The following is a 17,044-nucleotide window of genomic DNA, read 5'->3' as shown; positions in this document are numbered from 1 at the left end:
AAAGAGTTATCTGCCTTTTATCATCGATTTTATTGCAACAAGTCTCATTTCGTTCGTCAACCGGTCCTCTATGAATCCACCATGTAGTTGTTTTTTTAACTCGATCGTTTCACTGTTGCAGCTAATTGTTCATTAAGTGAAAAAAATTTTTCATTCATAATTTCTGAAGGAATGAATTTAAAGGATAATCTACGTGGTGAATTCGCAGAGGATCAGTTGAGAAACAAAGTGACATTTGGTGCAATAAAATCGGTTAAAAATACAGTTGATTCTTTGATAAATACCTGTGAAAATGTGTCATCATGGAAATTTGCATCTATCAGTTGACAGTTTTGCAAAACTATCATTTTAAATATCTTTTCACGTTAATAAAATATGCTTGAATGCGTTACTAACAATAAGTTTATTAATCGGTACGTTGAACTTGGTCTAAAAGCGTTTTGAAAATTTAGCACTCATTTGACTAGCATGCAGTACCTTAAACTAAAAATTTTCAAACAACTATAATAACGTTTAAACTGAACAAATTCGGTTTGTTACATTTTTCAAAATTCAAATTTTGCGTTCTCAGAGTGGCGTTCAGATCGGCAACAGTGTGTGGCGTTACAATATTTCTATTCGTTTAAATTCCACTGGTTACATATTATCAATTGAAAATTCACAATTAATCATTTGAGATTAATTTGAACGATAAAATAAATAATTTTCGAAAATGCTTTTTCAATTATTGCCTCCTAAACTTAAATTTCTATCGTCACCGTTCACTTTCAATAAATTTCCTCACCAATCGATCTCAATCGATCCATAAAAATGTTTCATGAATGATTTTTTAATTATTTGGGAAAATTAGATCGAACCTCGTTTTTTATTCTCCTGGTTCGTTCGGCATGATAAAGAAACTCGTAAAGAGCTCGTTCCTGACAAAGAGTAGGGGATAGTATTACATTGTGCAACAAGTATACGTACGAGAGAAAAAAAAACACCCTTAAGAAATGCTCGAAGCTTCAAATAGCCCGTATATTTAAAGGCTCATCGAAGGAGAACGTGTCCTCAAAATATCGGTTGAAAACTTATTTAAATACGTTCAAAGGGTGTCCCAAAATTTATCCTTAAAAAAAGTGAAAAAAAAAACGTTCAAAATTCGTACAAAAGTTTTTCAAACTTTCCATTAATATTCTCGATAAACTTTCCATCTATTTGGGACAAAAATCATTCCAATTTCGTTTCCTTTTTTAGTCCATTCAGTATTTTTAAGACTGTTACTTCAAATTGAATAAACGTTTACATTCATTTCCCTCAAAAGTGATTCCAACTTCGTTCCTTTTTTTCATACTTTCCATTTTTTTCTTCAATTTTCATCTCTTCAAGATCAGAGATTCGTTGGTTTTTAGCCCGGCGATACTAACGCCCATTTCCGGCCCACCCTTTGGATGAAAAAATGGAGAAATAACAGTTCGAATAAGGCAGCAGTTACGAGCTCAAAGAATTAACAATATTTAAGGAGCTCTTACGAGAAAGGAATGGAGACGAAGGTGTCGATAATCCCTCATTCTCGAGCCCCTGACAAAGGCCACTTTAGGGTTGCCCCTTGCGCGCGTTGGCCCATGGACATGAATACGATTTTGGTCTACATTAGCCTGTAAATTTGGAGTGTCAAGGCGATGGGAAAGCTTCGAAATTCCGATTTCCTGTTTCCGAATTCGACACCATTTCAACGCCGGATTTGGCTCGATTGCCAAGTTCAAAAAGCATTGCGCGAGAGGATATTCGAATGTTTGTTTGCCGACGGAAAAAGCGAGCGATTATTTCCGAGCGATTGATTTCGGGAGCGAAATTTGATCGCTTTTTTCTTCCTGCTGGAGCTCACTCGTCCGAAAAATCGGTGGAAAATTCATTTTTTTTTCTCTCCTCGTGACTCCAACGAGGTACGCGCCTCTGCACGCTCAATTCCGAAGGAATTGCGCGAAGGTGAAAAGAGACGAAACGCTCGAAGGATCCAGGGGGGAGGGCCGGTTGGACAATCTCGAGGACGAATCTCAATTCTTCTACGGCAACGTCAGAACGCCTGATAAAATCGAATTTGCTCGAGCTCCCAGGAAGCCCCGTGGGGGCTCGGACAAACCGACGGAGCTAATTTACCGAAAATGATTTCGATATTCTAACCAAAGTCAAAAACGCTTTCCGATATTTCTTTTTTTTCTTCCTTTCTTTTCCATCGTTTTTTATCATTAAAACAACGAGATTCGATCGAATTTCTGCATTCTTCGTGCCTGCAACGTCCAAGCTCGATTTTTTTGCCAAAACTCGGGGACTCCCCGCGAGGACTCAAGGGCCGAGGGAAACACTCTCGAAACAGTGGCTGAGCTCTCCCTCTCACTCTGCTCCTTTCAGCTTTTTGATTCTCGATAATAGCGAGACGTTCGTGCACTTTTTATCGAGTGTCACTCGTCTCGTACCACAGCATTTCCTGGCCTCCCGTTGATGGGGTTCTCGTAGCAACCGCATTTACACGTTGTGACGGTTTCGCCATAACATTCGGCGGGGGGAAGCTTTTTGGAGGAATGGAAAGACCGAAATTTTGTCGGGAATTGTAATTAGAGAAATCAGTCAATCTCTCAGTGAACTTTGATCAAAATAATTTCTTAATTTCTTCAAAAATCAGCATAAAAACTAAAATTGCGCTTCAAATTTAGGGGGAGACGAATTAAGGGGGAATGTCAGGCTGAAAAAATAGAACTTGGGCGCAAAACTGGTTTTATATTAATATTTAAGTAACGTCGTTTTTTATTAATATTTAAGTAACAATTTTGTCCTCTCGAAACTCGAAACGCGTTTTCCTCGGAGCATATTTTTTGGTCTGGTTGACAGCATGACTCTGTCAAGTTTCGTCCAATCGACTTCATTCAAAAAGGATTCTCTTCAGAAAACTCAACGCTGTCGTCGCGCGGTAGAGTTTTTTTTTTAATTGTTGACTTTCTTATCAACAATTCACTGCAAAAATTTTCTCCAAGTTCGATTTTTTCTCAATGGGCGTCATTTTTTTCTAATGAAAATTTTCAAATTTCCTGCGATATGCTGCGACGCTGATATAATTTAATAATCTTTTTGAATTCTTAATTTCAGGTTCGAGACGTCATTTTGCGAGCGCTCCTCTGCTTAACAAAGCGTACTAAAAATGAGAAAAAAATGCCTCGTACACTTCATTGCTTCAATAATTAATACGCGAAATTTCAAATAATTTGATCGAGCCGTTTTTTCGAAAAAAAATTTCCAAAAGTGCCACATTTTCCAACCTGTCACGCTGACATTCCCCCTTAAAACAGAAAAATTGAAACCATGGAAAAACCCTGCGCAAGCATGTTGAATTCAAAATGTTTGCTAAATAAATAAAGTAAAAAAAAGATGAACAAACGAGTGAATTAACGAAGAAAAAAGTTCTGAGCATCGTCGCGAGTGATGTCACGAACCAATCTGAATCCGTTTGCAAACTCAGAAGTAAAGATTGCCTGAAATAAGGGGGCCATCTCCAGGGGCAGGGGGGGGGGTCGTGGAAACCAGTTGTTCTGGTCTAACTGACCTACGCTCGGTTCGTCACTCTTCGTGCAAGAAAGAAGGCACAAAAGGAGTTTGTTTCTCGGTCGAAGGTTTGATGCACCCTCGAGAATGTAAAGAAGTGAAAACGAAAGAAAATCTTGGAATTTACTGAAATGCTCTTGAAAGGGGTTTAAAAAATGGTGAAAAATCGGAAATTTGAGGTTCCTCGAAATGGGTGAGCGAAAAATGAAAAATGATTGTGTCTCATCGCCTGAAAATTCATTTTTCAGCTGACCAAATGATCGAAATTATCGATCACGATTATTTTAAATGTCTGGGTGTGCCGGCCCCTCGATGCGGATGCAATCAGTTGGTAATCGATCCACAACGGTGAAGGTGAATTAAAGGTAGTGGAAGTGGACTCTGTTGCGAGGCATCGCACACCCTTTCGCGCTAATAATCACCTGAGAGAATCGATAAAGCTCGATCGATGAAAAATTGAGAGATATAGTTGAAAAGATGAAATTTTGTATGGGGGCGGGGGGGAATCTTGTCGCATTTCGTTGCGTGACTGAGGCAGCTGCTTGTCAGTTCATATTTTTCTAGCCCTTACACAAATCGCCAACGGACATTTCCTCGCAATCCTCACTCGCGGTTTTGCTCCTTTATTTTATCATTTTTCTTACTTTTCATTCGAACTTTACTCGAGTCCGAGTAAATCGCTTGACGACATTTTTTATCGTTTTTTCTCTCTCTCTCTCTTTCTCTCATTTTTCTTCGGACAGATGTTGTCCCGTGCTCCGAGGTGCATGATAATTTCTCAGGAGCGTATATAACGCCTCCGGTCACGTTTTTTGTTTTAATTTGCGTCTCTCGGACTCGAGGCATGAAATGACACGTCTCCGCGTGCCACGCGCCTGCTTCCTCGCACACTTATTTTCACGTGATCCGCTTGTACCCGCAGAAAACAGCAAATTATCCCATTTTCTTTTTCGCCTCATTCGCGTGCGCTTATCCTACGTTACGCACATTTTTAAGGCATTTCAGAGATGCCGAACTACCTGAAAACTCCTCATTAAACATCCTCCTTTTTTACCCACGCGTCTTTATTCGTCTTTCACAATTACTCCAGGATCTTCGACGATCAACGCATCGATTGAATTGACCTCGATTTCTAATTTGAGATTACGTATGTATATGTCGACCGATCGATCGATCATCGATCCTCGTTGGTCGATCAATCCAACTGCGAAAATCAATTTTCAGACACTTCACTTTTCTCATCTTCCTTTTTTCGTTTCATCGTTTCTTCACTTTTTCCCTTTTTTATTTTTACGCTTCTTCAGCTTTTGTTTTTTCATTTCTCAGCTCTTACGTTTCTTCGTTTTAAGGTAGCTCCTGTACTGCATCCTAGTCAAACGAGTGCTGAATTTTCAAAACGCTTTTAGACCAAGTTTAACCTATCGATTAAATGTATTGTTAGTGGCTTTGTATTGCAGCATATCTTATTAACATGTAAAAATATTAAAAACGCTAGTTTTGCAAAAGCATCAACTGATAAATGCAAATTTCCACGCTGACACATTTTCACTGGCGTTTTCCAAAGAATTATCTGCCTTTTTTCATCGATTCTATTGCAACAAGTCTCATTTTCTTCGTCAACCGGTCCTCTATGAATCCACCATGTAGTTGTTTTTTTAACTCGATCGTTTCACTGTTGCAGCTAATTGTTCATTAAGTGAAAAAACTTTTTCATTCATAATTTCTGAAGGAATGAATTTAAAGGAAAATCTACGTGGTGAATTCGCAGAGGATCAGTTGAGGAACAAAATGAGACTTGGTGCAATAAAATCGGTTAAAAAATACAGTTGATTCTTTGAAAAATAGCTGTGAAAATGTGTCATCATGGAAATTTGCATCTATCAGTTGACAGTTTTGCAAAACTATCATTTTAAATATCTTTTCACGTTAATAAAATATGCTTGAATACGTTACTAACAATAAGTTTATTAATCGGTACGTTGAACTTGGTCTAAAAGGGTTTTGAAAATTTAGCACTCATTTGACTATAGCATGCAGTACAGGAGTTACCTTAAGGGGGGAAACCACATTAAAGGCTGTTTAAAACTGATTTTTTGGGATTTTTTTTGGGTGGGAAGGATTAATTAGAATTTAATCAAATTTTGACATCATTTCATTTATATTTCGAACTGTTGTTATGATTTTTTTTTACATAATTTCATCGAAAAATAACACCGTTACACTGTTGTGATGTCCGCTGAAGATTGTGAGTTTCGTTTTCCAATTGCGTGCATTGTAGCCATTCCGATTTTCATCTGATATCAAAAAGGTTTTGATTTTACATTAATAATTTATTTTCTAAGAATATGAACCTCGATGTAAGTGAAAATAATGAAAATCAATATTTTTGCAGGCGTTGGAACAATTTACTTCGATTTTATCACCATTTTTTATTCTCTAATTATGCGAAGAAAAATACCCTTAAAATCATAATATCATTTCACAAGTTGGTTCACATAATTCGTAATTTTATAAAGAATCATACTGTCCATTTGCATAATTATCGTTTGAAAAATAAATTTTCGGAAACTAGAAATTCAAGGAATTTAACAATCATAAAAAATGCTTACCGATTAATCTGCGATTCCAGCACCGTACAGCAATCCTTCTTCTTCTTCTTCATAGACTTCGTTTTGCGCAGGACTACCCGAGGTAGTGCTCCGCCCTATCTGCGCTCGAGTCTGTACCCGATGTGCACTCGGTTTTATGCTCATAAGATCTGAACGAATGCGAATTTCGCTTTGAAATTTTGACAGCGTATTCTTGGACAGTTAAGCTAACGATTTATGCATTAAAAAAAACGACCCTCCTAATGTGGTTTCCCCCCTTAAGCTTCTTTCAGGACTCAATTTTTAATTAGGTTATTTTCGATTTTAAAAATTTTTCTCACTTTCTACGTTTCTTCGTTTTAAGGTACCTTCAGTTATTTATTTTTTTATTTCGTTATTTTCGAATTTCTTTATTTTTACGTTGCCGCAATTCCGTGTTTTTCCAATATCTCAATTTTAACATTTTTTCATTTTCAAGTTTCTTCACTTCTTCGTAATTCGTTTAATTATTTAGTGATTATTAAGTTTCTTCATTTTGAGGTTTCCTTTCAGCTCTTTACGTTTCTTCAGCTCGACTCGTTAACGCCTCGTCCTCACATCTCACCGTTTCTTTCATCAGTTTCGATAGACTTTACTTTCTTATCTCAATTAGGTCGATGGAGGGTCACCGAAAAAAAGGATCGCGCGTATTAACTTGTTAGTCGCTCCGTGATTCGGTTGTTACGAGCTGCTCGTTCACTCGCGAAGGGCAAACAGCTTGGCCGAGCGAGCGGGCGCAAGGGGAGAGAGCCGGAGGGAGATTAACCGTGAGGAATGAAGCTCTATCGCCTTAAGCTTTCCTCCGGGATCATAGGCGTCTCGATAAGACCAAAGCTGCCGGACTTTTCGCGCTTAAAGACGCACCACCGATAATTCACGATAAATGAGATAAAACCACTGATTAACGAACGCTTCGACTCTCTGATAATCGCCGATCGAGCTTTTACCAGACTCTTACAAATAATCCCCGTTTTTCGGAGTACCTAAGAACATTTTTCGAAATCCAATTTGGCAGCAGCCCCAAACCCCCTTTTTTTCAAGTTCATCAAGTTTTTTTATTTCCTTCGAGTCTTTTTTCTTCTTGTTTTTTTAGTATTCTTTTGTAAAAGTACTTGCAAACATCGTTTTGGATAAAATTCTTCAATTATTCTCTTTTTGTTACAGATAATTGGATGAAAGATTTATTTGACAAACTTTTGAAAATTTTCAATTTAAATATCACGCTCGATTCGAAAAACGAGGCTTTCGAGCCTCATTCCCGAATATTTCTGCCTCGAATGTTGTTCCCTCGGTAAATCCGACGTTTCGTAGCCAAAAGACGGGGGTGAGGACCCGAGGCAACCGCACATTGTTCGTAAACATATGTTCGACTCTTCTCGAATGATCCTCGACTCGTACAGTCATGTATACATGTTCAAAGGTGCGTGGTTTTGCGGCGAGAATCACCTGGAGCCTGGGAGGATGCAAGCGCCTCGCTCGTCCGAGAGATTCGTCTCTTTTTTCTCTCTCTCAATGCGACGTCATTTGACGTACTCGAAGGAAAAAATAAAACACCCTCAAAAGTATTTTTCTTTGCATAATTCGATAAAAAATGGTGAAAATCAAAGTAAATTTTTCTAGCGCGTGCAAAATTTCTAATTTCCATTTTTTTCACCTGCGTTGAGCTTCGTATTATTAGAAAATAAGTAGTCAACGTAAAATCAAAAGCTTTTCGATTTCAGATGAAATTATTCAAAAAAATGGACAAAAATTGTTCGAGATGTGGATAAAACGATGCGAAAATTGAATTAAATTCTAATTAATTTTTCCCGGCTAAAAAAAGTCCGAAAAAATCAGTGTCAAAGCGCCCCCTAACGGGGTTTCCCCCCTCAAGACTTTCTTGAGCGTAATAATGTAATTGTTTTTTTCTCAATATCGTAATTGATTTTTGGTCCGATTATAAACGCAATGCACAAAATCAAATTCGTCAAGATGTTTCAGCGTCAGTTTTCCTCCGACTATTTTCTCAAATATTTGTTTCCACGAAAGATTTTGCGTCGTTCGAGCAGGACACCGGGAACGTTGCGTCGCTCCGCGCAGTTGGATTCGTTCATGGGAAAAGCGATTTCGAGATTGTCGTCAATACGATCGTCATGCCGAGGATGATTTTCATTGTGAATTTGGAGGGTGCAACATAATGCAATAACGCTTAAGGTAGGCACGAGCCGAATTTTTTGTGCCTCGTCACCGAACCCTTTACAACGGCTTGGCGCTGGCACGATCGAAATCCCCCGAGGGGAGAAATGCCGTCACAATGAAACTTCTTCATGGGCCGCACTTAATGCGAGATAAATGAACCGGTTACGTCCGCGCTTTTATACCGTCGAGCGGAATTCTCTTCACGCCCACGAAACTTCCGAAAATTCGATTATCGTTGCGCCCGATCCTGAATCGGGGAGGGACACAAAAGCTGTTTTTCCGAAATTTCGGAACCTCGGGGCAGCTCCGGTGGCCGTGAACGAATGAAAATTTCCGAACGACTTTTCTATCGATGGACCCTGCGAATTTTTTGGGAGTTTTTTCGTTGGTGGATTTTGGAAATTTTGCTTTTGAAAACTCCCCGAAAAGGATCGCCAAAATTTACTGCTTTTTTGACTCACAAATCGGGAAAAATCGGCGAATCGAAATGAACCATTAACCCGGTGGCATTTTCGAGGGGATTCGATCACGAATCGAACGTGTGCTTCGGGCCGGGACAAGGAAACGGCGCTGCAGTCGTTTTTATATGAGGAACTAAAAATTTTTATGAACGCTCGATTTTTGTACAATTTTTCCAAATTCGGTTTGGCCAACCTTCGCAGAGAATCGAGGAACTCGAAAAATGTTGAATTTTTCCGAGGAAAAATGGAAAAATTCAAAATTTTCGTTCATTTTTTCATTCCAAAAGATGGGAGAAATCAGTGAAGCGAAGTTGGGAAATTTTATTCGTTTGATAAAGTGGTCGTAAGCTGTGCAATCTGGCGACCCACCTGCTCGAGGAGGTTCGGCTCGGTGAGAAGAATGAGGAGAGAAATCCGAATGGGCGAACAGTAAGAGAAGGTAATACGAGCAATTACCATGAATTATGTTGAATTTAAAATCGTCAAAGAAAAAGAGGGAAGGGAAAAAAGGTTGAAGAAGAAATCAGTAGAAATGGGGAGGTCGCGATGGAAGTTGAGGAAGGTCGTGAGCTCCGATGAAGTTGGGCAGGAAAGGTCGAGAGGTTGGAACAGAGAGAAATAAACGTTTCGAAATTGGCAGTGAGCGAGAAGCAGAGCGAGACGGAAAATCGAAAAATCGGTCGATGAACTCGTCCAGGGGGGTTTTGCTTTAGAGAAAAGCAAAAATTCCAAATTTCTCTCCATTTTCATATATTTTTCCATACGAAGCCATAAAAACTCGAAAAAATTACGAAATTCTAAATTTGCAGCACGTTGAAGCGATATTCTTTTTCTTTCGAAACGTTTTTTTTTTTTTTTTTTTTTTCAAACTCCCTAAAAATATAGAATTTCGTAATTTTTTCGAATTTTTATAGATTCGTATGGAAGGAGAATATGTGAAAATGGAATGAAAATTCGGAATTTTTGTCGCGGACAATAATTACGATCCCCACATTGTAGGCAGCTGAGAAATTTCGACAATCAAACTTTAAGCATAAACCATGTACAAATTAGTATTTCTGACATTTAAAAAATATGAGAACTCTTAAAATAATCGTAATCGATTGATTTTTCTGACTTTTTAAAGCAGCCCCCCCCCCCCCCCTTAATCAACGGTCAAGATTCGATAAAGGTGAGATTCGGTTCCCAGGACGTTGGTGATCGATCGGACTCGAAGAAAAGGGATTTCCCATCGTAAAATTTCACAGCCTCATAGCACTTGTCTCAATAAGTGGATTTATCGTTTTCTCCATACTTTAAGAAACGTCAGCAAGGTGTCCGGGTCTGTAGAAGTAAAAAGAATGTTAGTGTAAGTTTGACAAAAGTGGGTCCCATGCACAGGTTGCATTTTCCACTTCTAAGACCCCGGAATAAGGGCCTTTGAATGGGGGGTGCCTTAAAAAAGCTGGAAAAAGGTGGTGCGAAGGGAGTTGTCACAGGGCCTTTGGAGCTCCGTAAATAAAGAGGTTTTGTCGAAGCTTTGGGACTGCGGTCGAGCTGCCCACCTCCGGACTAAGTGGAAGGGCTGTGGGCCCTTGGCCAAGGGCCTCAGCCCCTTCAAAACCGTGATCTATCTCTCCATTTTCTCTCCTCCTTTCCAGCCTTTTTTATACCTCGCCTTTTTTCACTCGATCGAATCATCACGGGGAGGCCCTTTTATAAGGGTGGATCTTCGACTTTTATTATTCCCGAATTCAACCTGGCCAAGAGCATACAAACCAAATGAAAAAATTACTTGGACACGAGTGATCCATCAAATCGGCGACGATTCGAGCGCTTCGCATGCACTCCTTCCTCGAAAGCCTCAGCTATCTTTAATCTGCCAAGAATTTTCAATCGGATTACGCGCTCCTCTTCGGCTATTTTCGAAGGCCTGGATTCTTGTGATTTGGAGCAAATTTAACGGAAATTTTTGAGAAGGTACAGAGGTTTCCAATTTTTATTATTTTTGGGGACGTTCGAATTCGATCATTTTTTCACTGAATTTTTTACGTCATAGTTTTTATGGTTAAGGTTATTTCAAAAATTTTGTAACGAAAAAATGATAAAATTAATAAAAAATCCCAAGTTCACGAGTCGCTTGTCGATTGTTTTTCGAAAAGAATGAAAAATTTGGTTTTTCATGGAAAAATGTGAAATTCTGCGACAGAAATTTGTTGGAGCCAAAAATTCCGGAGATCGGTAGTGGGTCAGAGCGTGAGATTCCCGATGAGATGAAAGCGTAAGAATCGATATGTAAAAAGCATTATAAATCGGAGCGAGAAGATGATGGAACGGCGAGGGCCGCGTCGGAAAGATCTTTGAGACGAGGCGACGAGAATTTCTTTTCGCCGGAAGAATGCGTGAAGATCGAGTGAATCCGTGCAGTAATAAAGAGCGCATAAAAGCATTGCGCAAGGACCGATCGATCATCGCGGAGCGATTCGTTCGCGTCCGCCTGTCACTCGATCGTCGAAAGGTTGTTTAAATTTTCGAGGATTTCTCATTTGCCGTTATCGAGATGAGAAAAAATGCTAAAATCGAAGTAGAAATCGATTTGGATCGATTCTGAACCGATTTCTCACTATCGAGGTGTGAAAATTGCAAAAATCGAGGTCGAAATCGATTTGGATCGATTCTGAACCGATTTGTTACTATCGAGGTGTGAAAATTGCAAAAATCGAGGTCGAAATCGATTTGGATCGATTCTGAACCGATTTCTCACTATCGAGGTGTGAAAATTGCAAAAATCGAGGTCGAAATCGATTTGGATCGATTCTGAACCGATTTGTTACTATCGAGGGGAGAAAATTGCAAAAATCCAGATCGAAATAAATTTGGATCAATTCCTGGCCCGATTGCCATTATCGAGGTGGCAAAAAATGTGCTAAAATCGAGGATCGAAATCGCGACTTGGATCGATTTCTCAACACCAGCGACGATTATTTTAACTTTCGTGGCAATTGCCCAAGATTTGTAATTAAAAGTGAACCGATAAATCGATCAACAAGAAGAGATCGAGCACCTGCAACATTTTTTATTTCTCGTGAATGTTTCGAGTTTTTGCAAACACGTGTGAAGGCCTCAAACGACCGGTGGCGTTGAATTAATATACCAACAAGAAGACGATCTACGGCACAGATTTTTTTCTCCTTTTTCAGTTCTTCAGTTCTTGTGTACATGCATCCACTCGCATTATGCGTATATATTTATCTTATGAACGCCGCGAATTCACCTGGCGCGAGATAATTACGAAGGACAAGCATTTCCGAGTATGAATACATAAAAAAAAAAAAATTAAATTAAATAAAAAAATTAAAAAAAAAAACAAATCATCCTGCTTCGTGGCTCCAGTTGAACTCGTCATTGATTTATTGATAATTTTCTTATTGATTTTTCAATAATTTTCTCCTCGCACTTTTTTTGTTGCTCATCATCATTTTTCAGTGATATTCTCATTTCAATTGAATAATTTACTTTTTTTACTTCCTTTGATTGATTGATCATTTAACGTTTTTCAAACTGATTTTTCGTCCAAATGACGAATTTGCCATTTTTCGTTAATGATTTTTTGCTCACATGACTAATAATTAAGGTAGATCAAGCCCGTAGGATCATATTTTATGGATATCTAAATTGGCTCGATTTTTACTTCCTAATTAAAGATTTAACCACTTTAAATTAATGTCAGAGTTATTAATTCGAAATTGTAAATAAATTATTCCAACTTATCTTTTGGCAAATGAAATTCCGAGCCATTAATTAATCGGGGATTCATCACTGACAGAACCCCCCCCCCCCCCCCCCCCCAAAATTTCATTCGTCCCGGCTAAAATACCATAGTTTTTTATGTCAAAACTCATTTCCAATGTCGTTCAATCTTTAAGATATTATATCTTTATTACTAGTAAGACAATCGTCTCCAATTTTTCCCCAAACGATTTTTTAAGCATATAGTCGCCCTACACCCCTGTGGATTTTTCTTCACATTTAAACGCTCTGTTATCAGTGTTTTTCGTGTAATAACTAAAATTCAACGTGATTAAAAAAAAAAAAAAAAAAAAACGGTTGAATTTTTAAAAAGAGTTTCAATTTTACAAGTTTTTCTTCAATTTTCACGTTATTTTCGTTCGTTTAAACGGTTTTTCGAAAAATTTCAAAATCGTTGAATTTTTAAAATTGTTTTTACGGTGTAATCGACCCCCCCCCCCCCCCCCGTTAAAGGGGGGGTTTCCCGAAATAAAATTATTCGTCAATCCTATCGACTGAGAAATAAAAAGAATAAAAAAATAAAAAAATTTCAATAAAAATGTTTGATCCCATTTGTTCGCGAGGATTTCGGGGACATAAATCTGGTTCGGTAAGGGGCGGACAAATTACAATCGAAATAACGTCACAACAAATCGAGCGTGCCCTTTTTGTAATCGATATTGAGTTGAGAATGGTGCGAGGATCGTTAGAGCTCGCACCATTTACGGAGGGTGGAGGGACGCTTGATTTATCGGGGCTTCGACATTTTGGGTCCTGAGTCGGGGCCCACTCGCCCTCGGGCGCGTGGGGGCGCTTCCTTTCTCGACTCCCGCGTCGTCCAGGAGTTATTTTTCGTGAAGAAAAGAAGAAAAAAATCTTCGGTGGTCAGTGGAGCTACCGGGCGAACGCGTGAGAAAGAGAGAGGCACGAAAATCGGTGCTGAAGAAACGACCTTTTCCCCTCCGTTTGCACTTGTGATCTCGGACTTTGGACGAGCTCCAGGAAAAACTTGTGCTCTTCTCCACATCCCTATCAACAATGAACGAGAAGAAAATTGAAAAATATGTTTTTTAAGGCGGATGAAAAGGAGGGGAATCGGTTTAAGAAAATATGAGAGCGGCTGGCAGTCAACGACTCGAAGATTCACACGATCCTCGCTGCATCATTTACCTCGCTTTGTACACGTGTATCCAAATATTTTAATACATCCAATGAAGAGACTTTATTTTATCTGCTTCTTTTGCCTTTTATCCTCGCGAGAGCTCGGACCTTTTGTCGAGAGTCGAAAATACTCAGTCACTCGTCACTTGGGAGGCGGCCGGGGCGGCCCCCCCGTGCTCGTTGGCCGATCATTTTTTATGACACTTTCTCGAGGACGTTTTAAGAGACAATTTGACACTTTTACGATGTTTTTTCCCCCATTTCTTGGAGGGAGATTCATTAATTGAAGTCGAGGCAATTTTTTTCTGCTCATTTCATTCGCTGCTTTTGGAATTGTGGACAAAAGTATCCATTTTTTTTTTTCCATTGTGGTTGTTATTAAGGGAGAAAAATGCCTGAGAAAAGTGACCAAAATTCACTTTCTTTTTCGAAACAATCGCCGGAGCCGGCGACTTTGCCAGTCTCTGATCAGATCGCCGGGCAGCTGCGCGCGACTTTTTCGAAAAGAAAGGCCTTAAATATTTGGGCGAAAGGGGCGAACGCCTCCGGAGGCCTTCCGCGGGCGATTCGAGTCGTCAGATAAAAGTTTGGACCTCAAGCCCCTTAAAATATTCGTGTCCGTTCGATGGCCCTTCGGAGAATTTTTCAATTCGACTGTTGGCATTAAAAAGTTTGACTTTGCTGGGAAAAACGCTGCGGAAACTGGCTCGAATCGATCGCTGATTAATTGCATGGGTCCCGAGGACCCTCGACACCGATTTGCTTGCTCAATGAATCCAGAATCGTTCAATTAGACGATGCGATGTTTTTCCCTCCGCTAATAATACCGCAATTCATCTCCTTCGCGTCCCCCTCGTTTTTATCTTTCCTTTAAATTCCCTCGGACTCTGATGCGTCTCCCTTCACTTTTTTCTCCTTGAGGAAGGCCAACGAGTAATGTAATTGTGCACGCCTCGAGCGTTCGTGTTTGACGTTCTGAATTTCTGGGTGTCTCTTGCATCCTCTCTGCGATTTCGTGCCTTCGACAGAGCCTTAAGAAATCTCGTCGATCGTTTATTTTTTCAACTGATTTTTATTATATATTTTCCTCCTTGTGAATTTCCATTTCTTTACATTTTCCATTTCTTCGTATTCGATCGTTCCAATTTTTCCTCCCAAGTCAGAAGAACATTATAAAAATCTTGAATTTCCTTGAAATAATTGTACATTTTTTTTTTTCCTCAAAAGAAAACAAAAACCGTGTCGACGAGATAAAAATCAAGGAAAAATTCACCGCGACGATTGGCCGAGCGTGCAATCGCTTCTGCAATTTCGTTACTGCCCTGAAATTAATGACGCGCAATTCGACACGCTCGTGGCAGGGCCCCTCCGTAAGAATTTCGCGCGGGGATCACGAATGATACTCGAGCATTATCATCGCGTGATACATCCGACGAATTAACGTCGAATTAGTTTCGATAGAATCGCGCCATTTGGCCGAATAGTGGCCCCCAGCGAGTCTCCATTTCGGGCCCGGACATGCAGGCTCCGCAGCGGGGGAAGTGTCTCGCCTTCAATTATTCCCGACCATTCGATCGAATCTCTCGCTTTAATTATCAGGATATTCATACCCAAGATTCCAGACGAACAACAACGAAATAAAAAAAAAAAAAAAAAAACAAAAAAAAAACGATAAGAATCTTTGCAAGCCAGAGCGCGGATAATCGAACTGAGAAATTAAATGTTCTTTTTACAATTTCAACTTATTTCATTATTATTGGCAATTAATAATAAATGGAAAATCTTGAAGTTAAAATCGAATTGAAAAAAAAAAATTACAACAAAATTGGCATCGAAATTTGATTGAAAAAATAAATAAAAATGTTAAGGCAGCTAATGCACGAAAGGATTTTCTTTAAAAATCGTTTATTTTTCCACGTAACGAGAATGAACGCTTCTTACGAAGTTTATGAAAAAGTACACACGATTACGATGAAGAAGTACACAACGAAGGTCTGGAATAAAATTCGAGACGATTGTATCGCACTACCTTAAAGATTGAACGAAATCGTCAGAGCACTCGTAATTTTCACATTTCCTTATTTCGGCATTTTGCTTCTCCTTGGCTCGACCCGCCGTTCTCGTCTTCTTATCAACACTTTTTTCCTTATTCATTTCCCTTTTAGTGTTTTCCACTTGCGCTCTCCAAACCGATTTTTTTCGCGGATCCCCGATTGATTAATGGCTTGGAATTTCATTTGCCAAAAGATAAGTTGGAATAATTTATTTACAATTTATAACGAATAACCCTGTAATTAATTTGAAGTGATTAAATCTTCAATTAGGACGTAAAAGTCGAGCCGATTTAGGCACCCATAAAATATGACGCTACGGGCATGATCTACCTTAATGAAAAAACATTAATTCAAATGACTGATTAAACGGTGAATTGTGGAGATTTGAGCTGCGAAAGAATGCTGAAAACAAGGCGGACGCCGAGACTGCTAACGTTCGATCATGATACGCTGACATTTGCAGAATTACAACAACTACTATTTGCACAATAAAAGACGATGGCTCGGGTCGAGAATGTTGAAAAACGTTGAAGACCGTGAGTGGAAGACGACTTCGAGGACACTTGGCGGCGTGATTGTCCGTCGGGTAACGACTTTGCGAGAGCCATGGTCACCGGGAACACGCAGTCGGCAATGTCCCTTTGACGGGTTCTCATTCCTTGGGAAAAAGATGGACAGGCGGGATTGCGAGTTGCTTGAATTATTGTAAATAATCTCGCTAAGAAGTCGGTTCCTTTGGATGAAAATTCGAGTCCGATTATTCCGGATGTCATTTGTGCCCGAGACAAAATTTCGTCGAGATATTCCGTCGGGAACTTGAGCGGCGAGGGAAAACGTGAAAGAGCGCGCGCGGAGCAGGCCTGGCTCCAGGCACGGATTGACGGCGGTGGCACAGCGGGGGATTGTGGGACGGAGAGGGGGCACGCGGCACGCGACTGCCACGAGTGCCACGGTGCCCGGTGCCGCTCACTTTTTCTTTCCCATCGTCCCGGGCAGAACCCGTTGACTGTCCAATCCGTTGGTCAAGGTCGTAAGACGCTCGGCAGACTCCTCGACCAGCGGAAAAAAGCTGTTACTGGGATGCAGCCGCGTGTGCCTGCCGCGGGTCATCCAGCGGTCGAGTCGAATTATGAGTTCGCGGGGTCAACGAGTCAAGGTTAATGTGCTTGGGAGAGCCGCCAGGAGATGAGGAAAGATCAAAGTGCTCGGAGGACGAAGC

The sequence above is a fragment of the Venturia canescens genome, chromosome 11 (genome assembly GCF_019457755.1).
Source record: "Venturia canescens isolate UGA chromosome 11, ASM1945775v1, whole genome shotgun sequence".
Classification (NCBI taxonomy): domain Eukaryota; kingdom Metazoa; phylum Arthropoda; class Insecta; order Hymenoptera; family Ichneumonidae; genus Venturia; species Venturia canescens.
This window is presented reverse-complemented; position numbering follows the sequence as displayed.